Source organism: Pongo abelii, chromosome 1 (genome assembly GCF_028885655.2).
Source record: "Pongo abelii isolate AG06213 chromosome 1, NHGRI_mPonAbe1-v2.0_pri, whole genome shotgun sequence".
Lineage (NCBI taxonomy): Eukaryota > Metazoa > Chordata > Mammalia > Primates > Hominidae > Pongo > Pongo abelii.
In genome coordinates, this window is record NC_071985.2 from 118,064,840 (window position 1) to 118,076,884 (window position 12,045).

Below are 12,045 nucleotides of genomic sequence, written 5' to 3' on the forward strand. Positions count from 1 at the left end.
AATACATACATGTGAATTCATTTATTAATCTATAAACTTGTTTTCATACATGATACTTGGAATTCAACCTGCCTTATTTTGCCAAATAATCTTCCTGAATGCAGGGGTCAAAAAATACATTTCTGGGCTGGGTGCAGTGGCTCATGTCTGTAATCCCAGCACTCTGGGAGGCTGAGGCAGGAGGACTGCTTGAGCTCGGGAGTTGGAGACCAGCCTGGGCAACATAGCGAGACCCTGTCTCTACAAAAAAATAAAAATAAAAATATTAGCCGGGGGTGGTGGTGCATGCTTACAGTACTAGCCACTTGGGCGGCCGAAGTGGGAGGATCCTTTGAGCCTAGGAAGTTGAGGCTTCAAGTGAGCTATGATTGGGCCACTGCACTCCAGTGTGAGTGACACAAAGAGACCCTGTCTCAATAAATAAATAGATAGATACGTTATATAAGAATTTTTTTTTTTTTTTGGTGGGGGAAGTCCATAATGATCAGTGTGCAAAATTTACTACAGACAATATCCACATTTATTTCCTCATTGGGACATGACTTTTTTTAAGTATGTCATTACTTTATTTTCCCCCATCATAGAATGTAATTTCTGTTTTACTGTCTACAGGTCATAGTTTCACAACGGTTTGGGATATGCTGCCTTTATTGTTTGGGTTAAGTTTGCTTGTGACAGTCATCCGTGATACATAACTAAACACCTCTCTTTCTGGTAGTCTTCTATTTTGGTACCTCTGTGTGAACAAATGTAGGAAGAGTTTGGTCACCAGACCCAAGAGGCTCTGGCTGGGTGGGGTGGAGTGGGGTGGGGTGGGGCGGGGCGAGGCGGGGTGGGGTGGTTAGCGAGTGCCTGGGAAACAGGCTCAACTGATCCTTGTCCCGCAGCCTCGGTGAAACTGGGTTACAGCTTGCAGTAGGCACAACACCATGCACATACCTAAGCAAGAGCGTGTTGCAGGCGGAGCGCTTAGGCATGTGCGTCTCAACAGGGCGTGGGGACTGACCTCACGCACTGGGAGTATCAAGGCACCCGTGTTCTGAGATTCCAAGCCTGAGGTGCCGCGAGAGTTATTTGCTTCTCTTGACGTTTCAAGTTGGCACCGTAGTGCAATTGTTTGCTCATTGAGGTTAGCCTAGGAAACAGTGCTTGGATTCCCTGATTAAGCCAGGCTTTATCTTGTTGAGTAGTTGTGAAGAGTAAATCTTCACATGAAGCGTAGGGCCGTCGCCGTGGGGCCGATGCGACGGCAGGCGAAGGCGATGGAGCTCTGGCTCGAGGGCTCGGGCGGACGACGGTGACATTGGTCGCCCGCCTGCTGGAACTGCAGTGACCGAGGTCCTGGCAAGGTTCTGGCCATTCAGCTGACTTGAGGCGTGGTGGTTCCCCTCACCGCCTGCCAGGGCGGTGTCGGGGGCGGGCATAGCGTGAGGGGTGGGAATAGGAGCCAATAAGAACTGAGCCTTGCCAGGGAGGGCGGGGATAGGGGGTGGGGCTGCAGCCGGGACGGGGCCTTTGGCAGGGTCTGCGGGGGCGGGACGGAGCGGACCCGAGTGAGACCCGGGAGACGAGCCTGGCCACAGAGACGACGTTGAGGTCCAGACGGGTAGGAGTCGGGGTGATTCGGAGCGGGGTTTCAAGCCGGAGGGGCTTCGGACTCTCGGGGCTGTTGGCATCACCCTTCTGGGCGTCGGGTGCGGGGTTGTGGCGCCGCTGCGTAGTCCGCGGAAGGTGCGAGCCGGAGTGGCGGAGGTGGCGTCTCCGCGCCCCGCTGTCTCGGCACCTCCTCCGTCCGGAGGAGCAACCGGTTGTTGGGCTCAGCTTTGGGACGTCATCTGGTGGCCGCACGGGTTGTGGCGGAGCCTGGCTGAGGACCTCCTCGCTCACCTCAGGGGCCTGGGGACACCTAGGCTGGGCGCCGCTCTCTGCTGGGGAAGAGGGAGGGAGCGCCCCGCAGCCCGGGGAAACGCGGGCTTTCTCCAAAATTAGCCAGTGAGCTTGAACTTCGACATGCTGGGACGATGCACTTCCAAACAATTTTTTTGCTTTTTTTGGTGTTTTGATTCTTAACAGCATCTAATACGCACAATACCGAAAGTTGTCAAGTAGAATTTTAATTTAAAAATCTGACAGTGGAACACCTAAGAGCATTTGAGTAACTAGAGCTGTATAGCAGCTGATGATAAGATTATGAGTCAAAAGGCTCAAGTCTAGGGCCAGAGCCCACGGAACCAGATGTGATACCTCGGCCAAATTAACTTCCTGGGCCTCTCTTTCCGTAACTGTGAAACTGGCAAGTTCATGCCTATGGGTATTCTCGGGGTCAAATCAGATGAGTGACAGTATTCTACAAATGTCAGATATTTGAACGTGCGTGTGGAGCGTGTATATTCTGTGAAGCAACTACTACGTGCCTGGTACATAGTAGGCACTTTACAAACGTTTACCCTAAAGCTAGTGATTCTTCTGCAGTGTTTTAGATAAAGTGATAGATCCTTGCTTACTGTGTAAATAAGTTGTTTAAACTTTTCCCACAAAGTGACCCCCATTGTTTGAGTGTGTTCTATTTTTAAATGATTGATGAAATTTTCTAGAATAGCACAGTGGTGTTATCTATACACTGTTGCTGAATCATTTACCACGAAGTCTGTAGCAATCAAATAATCTACTTCTTTGTCTTAGCTAAATAGTTGTAGTTTAAGATACCTGCTAAAGTAAGCTGGGAATATTGCTCCAAATCAAGACTTCCATTTGTTTTTGTGAATTGACGGGCTGCTTATAGGAAGATTTAAATCTTCCAAAATATTGTTAATATATAGCCATACTTTTTCATACAGCCTTTATTATAGACGTTTTTGTTCTGTACTATGGATATGTGTGCGAGGGATTTTAGCGGGGAAATGGGAAATAAAAAAGAAAATGGCAGTTTTGTAACCCGTAGGCTTTTGCTGGGGATACTTGTAGGCCTGTTCTGAGTTTGCCAGGCAGAAACCAGGAAATGTAGTAATTATGTGTCTTGGTCTTTCATTAGTTGGGGGGGGGTGTGTGTGTGTGTGTGTGTGTTGAATGTGGCAGTACGTTTTTTAAATGCAGCAATAAAGGAAGAATATTCATTCTTCTTAATGACAATAAGCAGTTTTCTAAAGCTGGAAATTATATTACTTTTAACTGATCTGTAGTGAGTCAAGTTATAGGCAAGAATTTTAGACCACTGGATACCAAGATCAAATTAAATGAAGTAGTAGAGGGAAAGTTACTAGTGAATGTAATTTTTGTATGTGTTGCTTTAGAAGTTTTACTTAAACATGTTTCAGCAATTCAGTGGAGGATGGGTCTTTTGAAGCTACTTTAGTACATGAGTTTTAAACATGTACTCCATGTATAAATTTTTCTGTGATTTACAATTTGTTGATCTTGGAGGTCTGAAACCTTACATTCACATTGTTTTTTGAGGGCCTACTATACAATAGGCACAAGATTATATTTATGTAAGAGCAGTATGTAATTCTTTTCGTCTAGGAGATTCCATTCTACCAAGTGGGCTAAAATAAGTACCAAAAAAATAAAAGCTGTTTTTAAAGCGGATGGTAATAATAACAACATCAGCTATCATTCATTGGTACCTATTCTGTGCCAGGCAGCACTCTAAATTCTTTACATGTATTAGCTTACTTAATCCTCACAACAGCACCATGAGGGATGTTATTATGATCATCTCATTAAGAGGCATAGAGAGGTTGAGTAACTTGCCCATGATTAGACAACCTAGATAGCAAAAGTAGGATTCAAATCAGTCATACTCCAAGGACCTGATTGTAACCTTTGCACTATACTGAGTTTCATATTCTGTGAGTGAGATACAAATGACATCTAATAGGTATTTTAAAAAGAGGTCTATAAAAAACTATTTCAAAAAGAAGGAAAGAAAGAGGAAACAATAAACTGGTATTGCAATATATAGGTGAAGGCATGTCAAAGATACGATTTAATTATAGTTTGTATGTAGGAACCCTTTTTTTGTTGTTGCCAGTGAATGACATGGGGTTGATTCTAAGCCCTCAGTCCCTCAGTAACAACAGTTATGGCATTATCTTAACAATATGAGGTGCTTATTTTTCATTAAAAAGCACCTCATAACTTCTTTCATTGAGAAGTTAAAAATATCTGTTCTCAGATAGTAAATTAAGTATTAGATTCAAGACAAGAAAATGCTCCCCTATCTTTAAGAAGCTTATAACCCATCATGTAAATAAGTCCCTACAATTTCAGCGTGGTAAGAGCTGTAAAGAAATATAGATTTAGGTACATTTGAAGAGATGCAAGAAAAAGAAAGAAGTATAGATAGAATTTAACCACTGATGAGGAAAAATCATTCTGCATGTGGTAGGGAGGATGATTAGAGAGAAGATATTAAATTTGGCTTTGAAGGATGAATAGGAGTTTGCTGAAATTGGGTCAGGAAACAGGAGATATGAATGAAAACCAGGGATAAGTGTGCAAATATATGGTATGTTTGAGGAATGTATTGTAGTCCATTGTCACTGAAGGCCAGGGTGTATAGAAATGGGTGGTTTGGCTAAAGGAGATGGTGCCTGGAAATAAGATGAAAAAATAAAATTGCAAAGCTTCCTTGCTGATTGCATTAGGATCACTAAAATTGCTAGGTAATGTGGTATTTCACTTCCCTTCATTTGGCACAATGAAATGAGTGATTAGTTCAGTTTGGCAGAATGTTTCACTAAAAAGTATGGTGTTAAAGGTACTTTTAATACTTTGAAGTACAAGATATAAGACAACATTACAGACTTAGGTAAGTAAAAAGTTAAGATTTAGGGCCAGGCGTGGTGGCTCATGCCTGTAATCCCAGCACTCTGGGAGGCCAAGGCGGGTGGATCAAGAGGGTCAGGAGATCGGGAGCATCCTGGTCAACATGGTGAAACCCCGTCTCTACTAAAATACAAAAATTATACGGGTGTGGTGGTGTGTGCCTGTAATCTCAGCTACTTGGGAGGGTGAGGCAGGAGAATCATTTGAACCAGGGAGTCAGAAGTTGCAGTGAGCTGAGATCGTGCACCTGCACTCCAGCCTGGCAACAGAGCGAGACTCTGTCTTAAAAAAAAAAAAAAAAAAAAAAGTTATGATTCAGAAAAAGAGGGAAAAAAGTCTTCTGGTGCTAGGTTGTGAAGAGCCAGGGTATCGTGCTAAGGACTTTGGACTTGATTCTAAAGACAATGGAGAGCCAGTGAAGGATTTTAGATATAGGTATTTAGGAAAGATAAGCTGAAGATGGTTTGGAGGCTGAATTGGATGAAGAGAGACAAAAGGTAGGGAGATAAGTTAGGAGGCTATTGCTATTGAAATAGTCCAGATAAGAGAGGATAGGGGCCTGGAGTAGGAAAATAGTAATAGGGATGGAGAGGAGAGGATAGATAGTGAAGGTGTAGAATTTGACAGGGCTTTAAAATCAATTGGCTCAAAAGAGGAACAGAAAAGTAAATGACTTAGTTTTTTAGCTTGGAAAACTGTTTGGATGAAGGGTCTTGTTTTATTTTTTAATATTGGAGGAAGATAATTGTTTCCATTTTGAACATGTTGAGTTTGAATTGTCTTTGGAGCATTCAAGTGGAGATGTCAAGAGAGGATCCAGAGTCCAGAAGCTAGGCTAAAATTGGTGATTCAGATTTCAGAGGTAGCCAGTAAGGGTTAATTGAAGCCGTAAGAGCAGATGAAATTGCTCAAGGGAGCATATAGAATTAGAAGAGAAGAGGGCCAAGAATAAATGATTTGCTTTATGTAAGTAGAAGGAATTATTTATCTATGCTAATTTTGTCCTACAAAGTATTACTGTAAAGCAATGAAATGGGTTTTAATTGAAAGTTGAACAACTTTTACATCCAAATGAGTTCTGTTCTTTTAAAATTTCATTTGGGAGTCACTCATTTATTCCAGAAGTACAGATGCTGCTCAATTTTCGATAGGGTTATGTCTGAATAAACCCGTCATAAGTTGAAAATATTGTTAGTCAACATATGATAAACTTACGAAGAGTTTATCCGAACATAACCCCCTCATAAGTTAAGGAGGGTACTGAGCACATACTGCTTTGGCACCATCATAAAGTTGAAAAATTGTTAATTTAAACCATCATTAAGTCAGGGACTGTATTTCCCAAAGTATTATTGGAGCTTCTCTTTGTAAAAAGCTTTATAGCAAATTCACAGCTGCACAAGAACGTTGATCTTCTGGCTTTATTATGGAATTATTTTTCTGTCTCTTTATTTGCATGGCACATATAACTTATTTACTTTTTTATTTTTTCAAGAGACAGGGTCTTGCTCTGCTACCCTGGTTGGAATACAGTGATGCAATCATAGCTCACTGCAGCCTGGACCTCTTGGGCTCAAGGGATCCTCCTGCTTCAGTCTCCTGAGAAACTAGGACTACAGGCATGCACCACCATCCCCTGCTAATTTTTATTTTTTATTTTATTTTTCTTGAGACAGAGTCTTGCTCTGTTGCCCAGGCTGGAGTGCAGTGGTGTGATCTCGGCTCACTGCAACCTCTGCCTCCCAGGTCCAAGTGATTCTCCTGTCTCAGCCTCCCAAGTAGCTGGGACTACAGGCACACACCACCACGCCTGGGTAATTTTTGTATTTTTAGTAGAGATGGGGTTTCACCATATTGATCAGGCTGGTCTCGAACTCCTGACCTCAGGTGATCCACCCGCCTTGGCCTCCCAAAGTGCTGGGATTACAGGCGTGAGCCACCGCACCCGGCCTGACCCCCTGCTAATTAAAAAACAATTGTTTTGCCCAGGCACAGTGGCTCACACCTGTAATCCTAGCACTTTGGGAGGCCAAGGCGGTGGGTCACTTGACTCAGGAGTTTGAGACCCACCTGGCCAACATGATGAAACCCCATCTCTACTAAAAATACAAAAATTAGCTGGATGTGGTGGCGCGTGTCTGTAATCCCAGCTACTTGGGAGGCTGAGGCAGGAGAATCACTTGAACCCGGGAGGTGGAGGTTGCAGTGAGCTGAGATTGTGCCATTGCACTCCAGCCTGAGAGACAAGAGTGAAACTCTGTCTCAAAAAAAATTTAAATAAATAAATAAATACATAAATTTTTTTCTTTTGTAGAGATAGGGTTTCACTGTGTTGCCCAGGCTGATCTTAAACTTCTGGGCCTAAACACTCCTTCTGCCTCAGCCTATCCAAGTGTTAAGATTACAGGCATGAGCCGCTGTGCCCAGCTTCCGTTTACCATCAATCAAAGCTTCAAAAGCATATTCCTATCCCAACACTGGATCTTTAGTTCTTGGAAATCATAGACAAAGCTTAAAAAACAACAAAAGACTGTGTCCCCATGCCTATAATCAGCATGTTGGGAGGCCAAGATGGGAAGATCACTTGAGCCCAGGAGTTCTAGACCAGCCTGAGCAACATAAGGAGACCTCGTTTCTACAAAAAATTTTAAAAAATTAGCCAGCATGGTGGCACATGCCTGTGGTCCCAGCTACTTGGGAGGCTGAGGTGGGAGAATTGCTAGAACCCGGGAGGCAGAGGTTGCAGTTAGCCGAGATTGTGCCATTGCACTCCAGCTTGGGTGACAAGACAAAAAAAAAAAAAAAGAAAAAGAATAGCAATATGGTCTTCTAAGGCAGAAGTTAGCAAATATTCTGTAAAGGGCTAGATAGCAAATATTAATATTTTGTACTTTGTATGCCATACGGTCTCTGTCACAACTACCCAATTCTGCCAAAAAGCAGCCATAGACAACACTTAAATGGATAAGCGTGGACTGTGTTCCAATAAAACTTTATTTATGGACACTGAAATTTGAATTTCATATAATTTTCACATCACAAAATGTTATACTTGTTTGATTTTTCCCCCCAACCATTAAAAAATGTAAAAACCACTCTTAACTGAGAAGCCTTGCAAAAACAGGCAGTGGGCCAAATTTGGCCCACAGGCAGGCCATAGTGTGCCAACCTTAAGGGATCTTTGAAATATTTGAATTCGTAAGCTTGGTTTAGAAAAAAAAATCATGGTTCTTCGAAATTATACCTCCTGTTTTTAAATTCTAGTACATTTCTTAAAATAATTAAAACATTTTCATTCATCCCCCATTTCTCATTTAAATGGAAAATATTCCCTTTACTGGTTTGGAACCTTAGATACAGAGAAATAGATTAACTTGTACAGAGTCAGAATAAAAAAGTATGTTTGAAAAATATTTTTTGATATTCAGTGTTCTTTACTGACTCAATAAAACATTGATCTTTTCGCTTCAGTGAAAGTGGGGACATTGAAACCTGGGTGAAATAAAAGATAATTTATGCAGCCATAAGAAATGATGAGTTCATGTCCTTTGTAGGGACATGGATGAAATTGGAAATCATCATTCTCAGTAAACTATCGCAAGAACAAAAAACCAAACACCGCATATTCTCACTCATAGGTGGGAATTGAACAATGAGAACACATGGACACAGGAAGGGGAACATCACACTTCAGGGACTGTTGTGGGTTGGGGGGAGGGGGGAGGGATAACATTGGGAGATATACCTAATGCTAGATGACCAGTTGGTGGGTGCAGTGCACCAGCATGGCACATGTATACATATGTAACTTACTGCACATTGGGCACATGTACCATAAAACCTAAAGTATAATAATAATAATAATAATAATAATTACAATAAAAGAAAAAAAAAAAAAAAAGATAATTTTGAAGGAGTATTCTGCACTGGTTCCCAGAGGGTTGGACAGGATGGAATTTTTTTCTCTTTTTCTTCTGCCCTGAATGAATAAGTTTTATCCTAAAGAAAAGAAAACATGACAATGTCTTCACTTTATAAGCAGTATAGCAAATTATAAGACGAAGGATTAAGTAAATGATGATAAGAGAAGAAAATTTAAAGGACTGACTTTTTCACATCTATCTATTCCAGGTGTTTACCCATTTTTTTCCTTCCTCCCTTTCCTTTTCCCTTTTCCCTTTTCCCTCTTCCCTCTTCCCTCTTCCCTTTCCTTTTCTTTTCTTGGTCTTTCTCTGTCACCCAGGCTGGAGTGCAGTGGCACAATCATAGTTCACTGCAGCCTCCAACCCCTGGGCTCGCGCGATCCCTCCACCTCAGCCTCCCAGTTAGCTAGCACTACAGGTGCACGCCACCAAGACTGGCTAACTTTTTAAAAAACTTTTTGTAGAGATGGGAGGTCTTGATACGTTGTCTAGGTTGGGCTTGAACTCCCGACCTCGGGATCCTCCCATCTCAGCCTCCCACAGTGCTGGGATTACAGGTATGAAGCCATTATGCCTGGCCCCTGTGTTTGAGGAATAAATTCAATATTTTTTTTCTTATGAATCTTAGACTTCTGGTTAGTGGCGTGAAAACAGAGTTTTTAGCATTTAGTTCAGGCAATATTAATCCATTTATATTATTTAAAGGTTATGCTCTACTTTTTAAAGTTAAATGTCTAACTTTTGTAGTTTTCATAGCAGTGATAGATATTTACAACAAAGGATATGGAGAAAAATTATTATTTTTTTTCTTTAAGTTTGAATTCATAGAAATGACATGTTTGCGGATTTTTTGTTTGGATGTTAAAATTCAGGACAGATTGGTGGGGGAGAGAGAGAGTTATTTTTGCTGCTACTTAAAAGGGATTTGCATTTTTTCTGTCTTTTTTTCTGTTGGAGTAAAAAACAAAATCTCCCAGCTGTGTGGAATGTGTTTGAATTGGTTACTTAGCAATATAAAGCATAATTTTGTATTTAAATATTTATCTGTAGTCTTTGATATTCTGATTAAATAAGGGTCTATTAAGGCTATAATAATAGAGCTTTCTGTGAGGAAATGACATAGCCTGCTCCACAACAGTATTTACTGAAAATTTCCTTTTCCCTGGGCCCTGTTTAAACTATAAGGGGTAACTTGGAACAAAAGGGGAAAATTATGTGAATTAGAGTGATGGTCAGTTTAATCATGAGTGTAATGTGATAGCTATCATTGTATAGTTATATTGACATAAATCAGGATTGAGCAAAGAGTAGGAGAATTTTGTCTGCTGTTGTTAAAAATGGTGAGTCGTTGAACCAAATTTTATTTTTGAACTTTGCATTCGTCAAGTGTGATATTTTCAAGTCTAGTGATAATTGCATTTTTAAATCAAACTGGATCAATTTGCCTTTCAAATTTGTTGTTTAATAGGAGAAAAAAATGAAGTAAAAAATACAGAGGTATGTGCGGTGACTGGATCTGGAAGAACAAAAATGTTGAGGGAAATGGTCACCTGAGAAAAAGTATAAGACTTTCAATGAAGATTATTTAAAATATGGCTTTATCAAATGGGCAAAATCTGAGTAAAATGACAGACCCATGTCTTCATATAATGTTGCAAATGAAAATTAAAAATCTTTAAAGTTAAAAAGATTCTTGGAAACATAGCATACTGGACTTTTAAATAAGCCCTTTCAAATATTTTCAAAGAAAGAAAAAGAGATAACGTTATCTCAGTTTCCTATTTATTCAAGAATCATTCGTGAGAAAGATTATTGTCTCATTTAGTTGTATATCAGTGGCATAAGGGAAAAATGGCTACATATCTCTTGAAAAAAGTATTCATCTAGAATTCATGGATGTTATGCTCATGATTTTTGATGCCAAATCAGCTGGAAATTAAAAATTATACTTCTTAGTGATGACATAGCTCTATTCTTTACAATTATGGGACATTTCAGCAGTACTTGTAAGATGGTTAGAGTCTCGTGCAGATTTTGCAATCCAAATCGATGGGGTCGCTGATATTGTAAGTTGTACTGTGCTTTTAGGTAGCAAAGATAATAAGGAGGATTTTCTTTTCTTTTTTTTTTTTTTTTTGATACGGAGTCTCGCTGTGTCGCCCAGGTGCGCAGTGGCACGATACCGGCTCACTGCAACCTCCGCCTCCCGGGTTCAAGCGATTCTCCTGCCTCAGCCTCCTGAGTAACTGGGATTACAGGTGCGAGCCACCATGCCTGGCTGATTTTTGTATTTTTAGTAGAGACGGGGTTTCACCATGTTGGTCAGGCTGGTCTCGAACTCCTGACCTTGTGATCTGCCTACCTCGGCCTCCCAAAGTGCAGGGATTACAGGCATGAGCCACCGTGCCCGGCAGGATTTTCTTGTGTTGTTTAAATTTAACCACAGCTGTTTGGGTATATTTACAGAATTTTAAAAAATAAATTGTTGATCCTCAGAAATTAAACTGGGAAAAAAATATTAAATAATTATCAGCAATTGAATAGCAAATGTGATTAGAAAATATAAAGCAGTTATTTTAAGCATCATTTGAAGCTGCTGCTAACAGTGTTCCCTCCCCCTGTCCAGCCTCCCATGCAAGTCTCACACTGTGTTCTAATGAGTATCTCCTCAAAGCACCTTCCAACACTCAAGGGGAGGGAGGGAATTAGAGACAGGCAAACTTACAGCCAGTAGTCAAAACAATACAGCTGAAAGCATAGACATCCTCTTGCTTTCTTCTGAATGTCCAGGGCAGCAGGAAAGCTTGGAGCTTTCTCTCCAGCAAAAACAATAGGCTGGGTGTGGGTGAACATACTGTCCAGCAAGTCACTGCTGGGCTCCGTTTCTGTCCTGTTTGTTCTAAGGGCTAAGAATGCTGTTTGAAACTGCTGTTTTATATATTGCAAAGCTTTGGTATGCACAGAAAACTTTCTGAATCTCATGAATATATTGAAAGTTGTTAATTATATTAAAGGAAGCTTGCTGAGTAACCAACATTTTAAAATATTTTATTCAGAGTTAACTGTAGCTATTTACTATATCATAATGGAATTTGATAGTTGAGATAAGGAGCTAAGCAGATTTTATGAATCCAGAATTTTTCTATTTGAGACGCAATCTGGGTCAGGCATGGTGGTTCATGCCTTTAATCCCAGCACTTGGAAGGCCGAGGCAGTAGTATCACTTGAGCCCATGGGTTTGAGACCAGCCTAGGCAACATGGCAAAACCCAGTCTTTACTAAAAATACAAAAAAT

General features: G+C 40.8%; 1 protein-coding gene across 2 annotated transcripts in view; it reads left to right on the forward strand.

Annotated features, from left to right (window-relative positions):
- Positions 1–1,511: 1,511 nt before the first annotated feature.
- Positions 1,512–12,045, forward strand: part of DENND2C (DENN domain containing 2C) — an 89,204-nt gene continuing 78,670 nt past the window's right edge. For both annotated transcript variants that reach the window (XM_024239340.3, XM_054553859.2), the window contains exon 1: positions 1,512–1,606. The gene's annotated coding sequence lies outside the window, so the exon portion shown is untranslated. The remainder of the gene's footprint in view (positions 1,607–12,045) is intronic.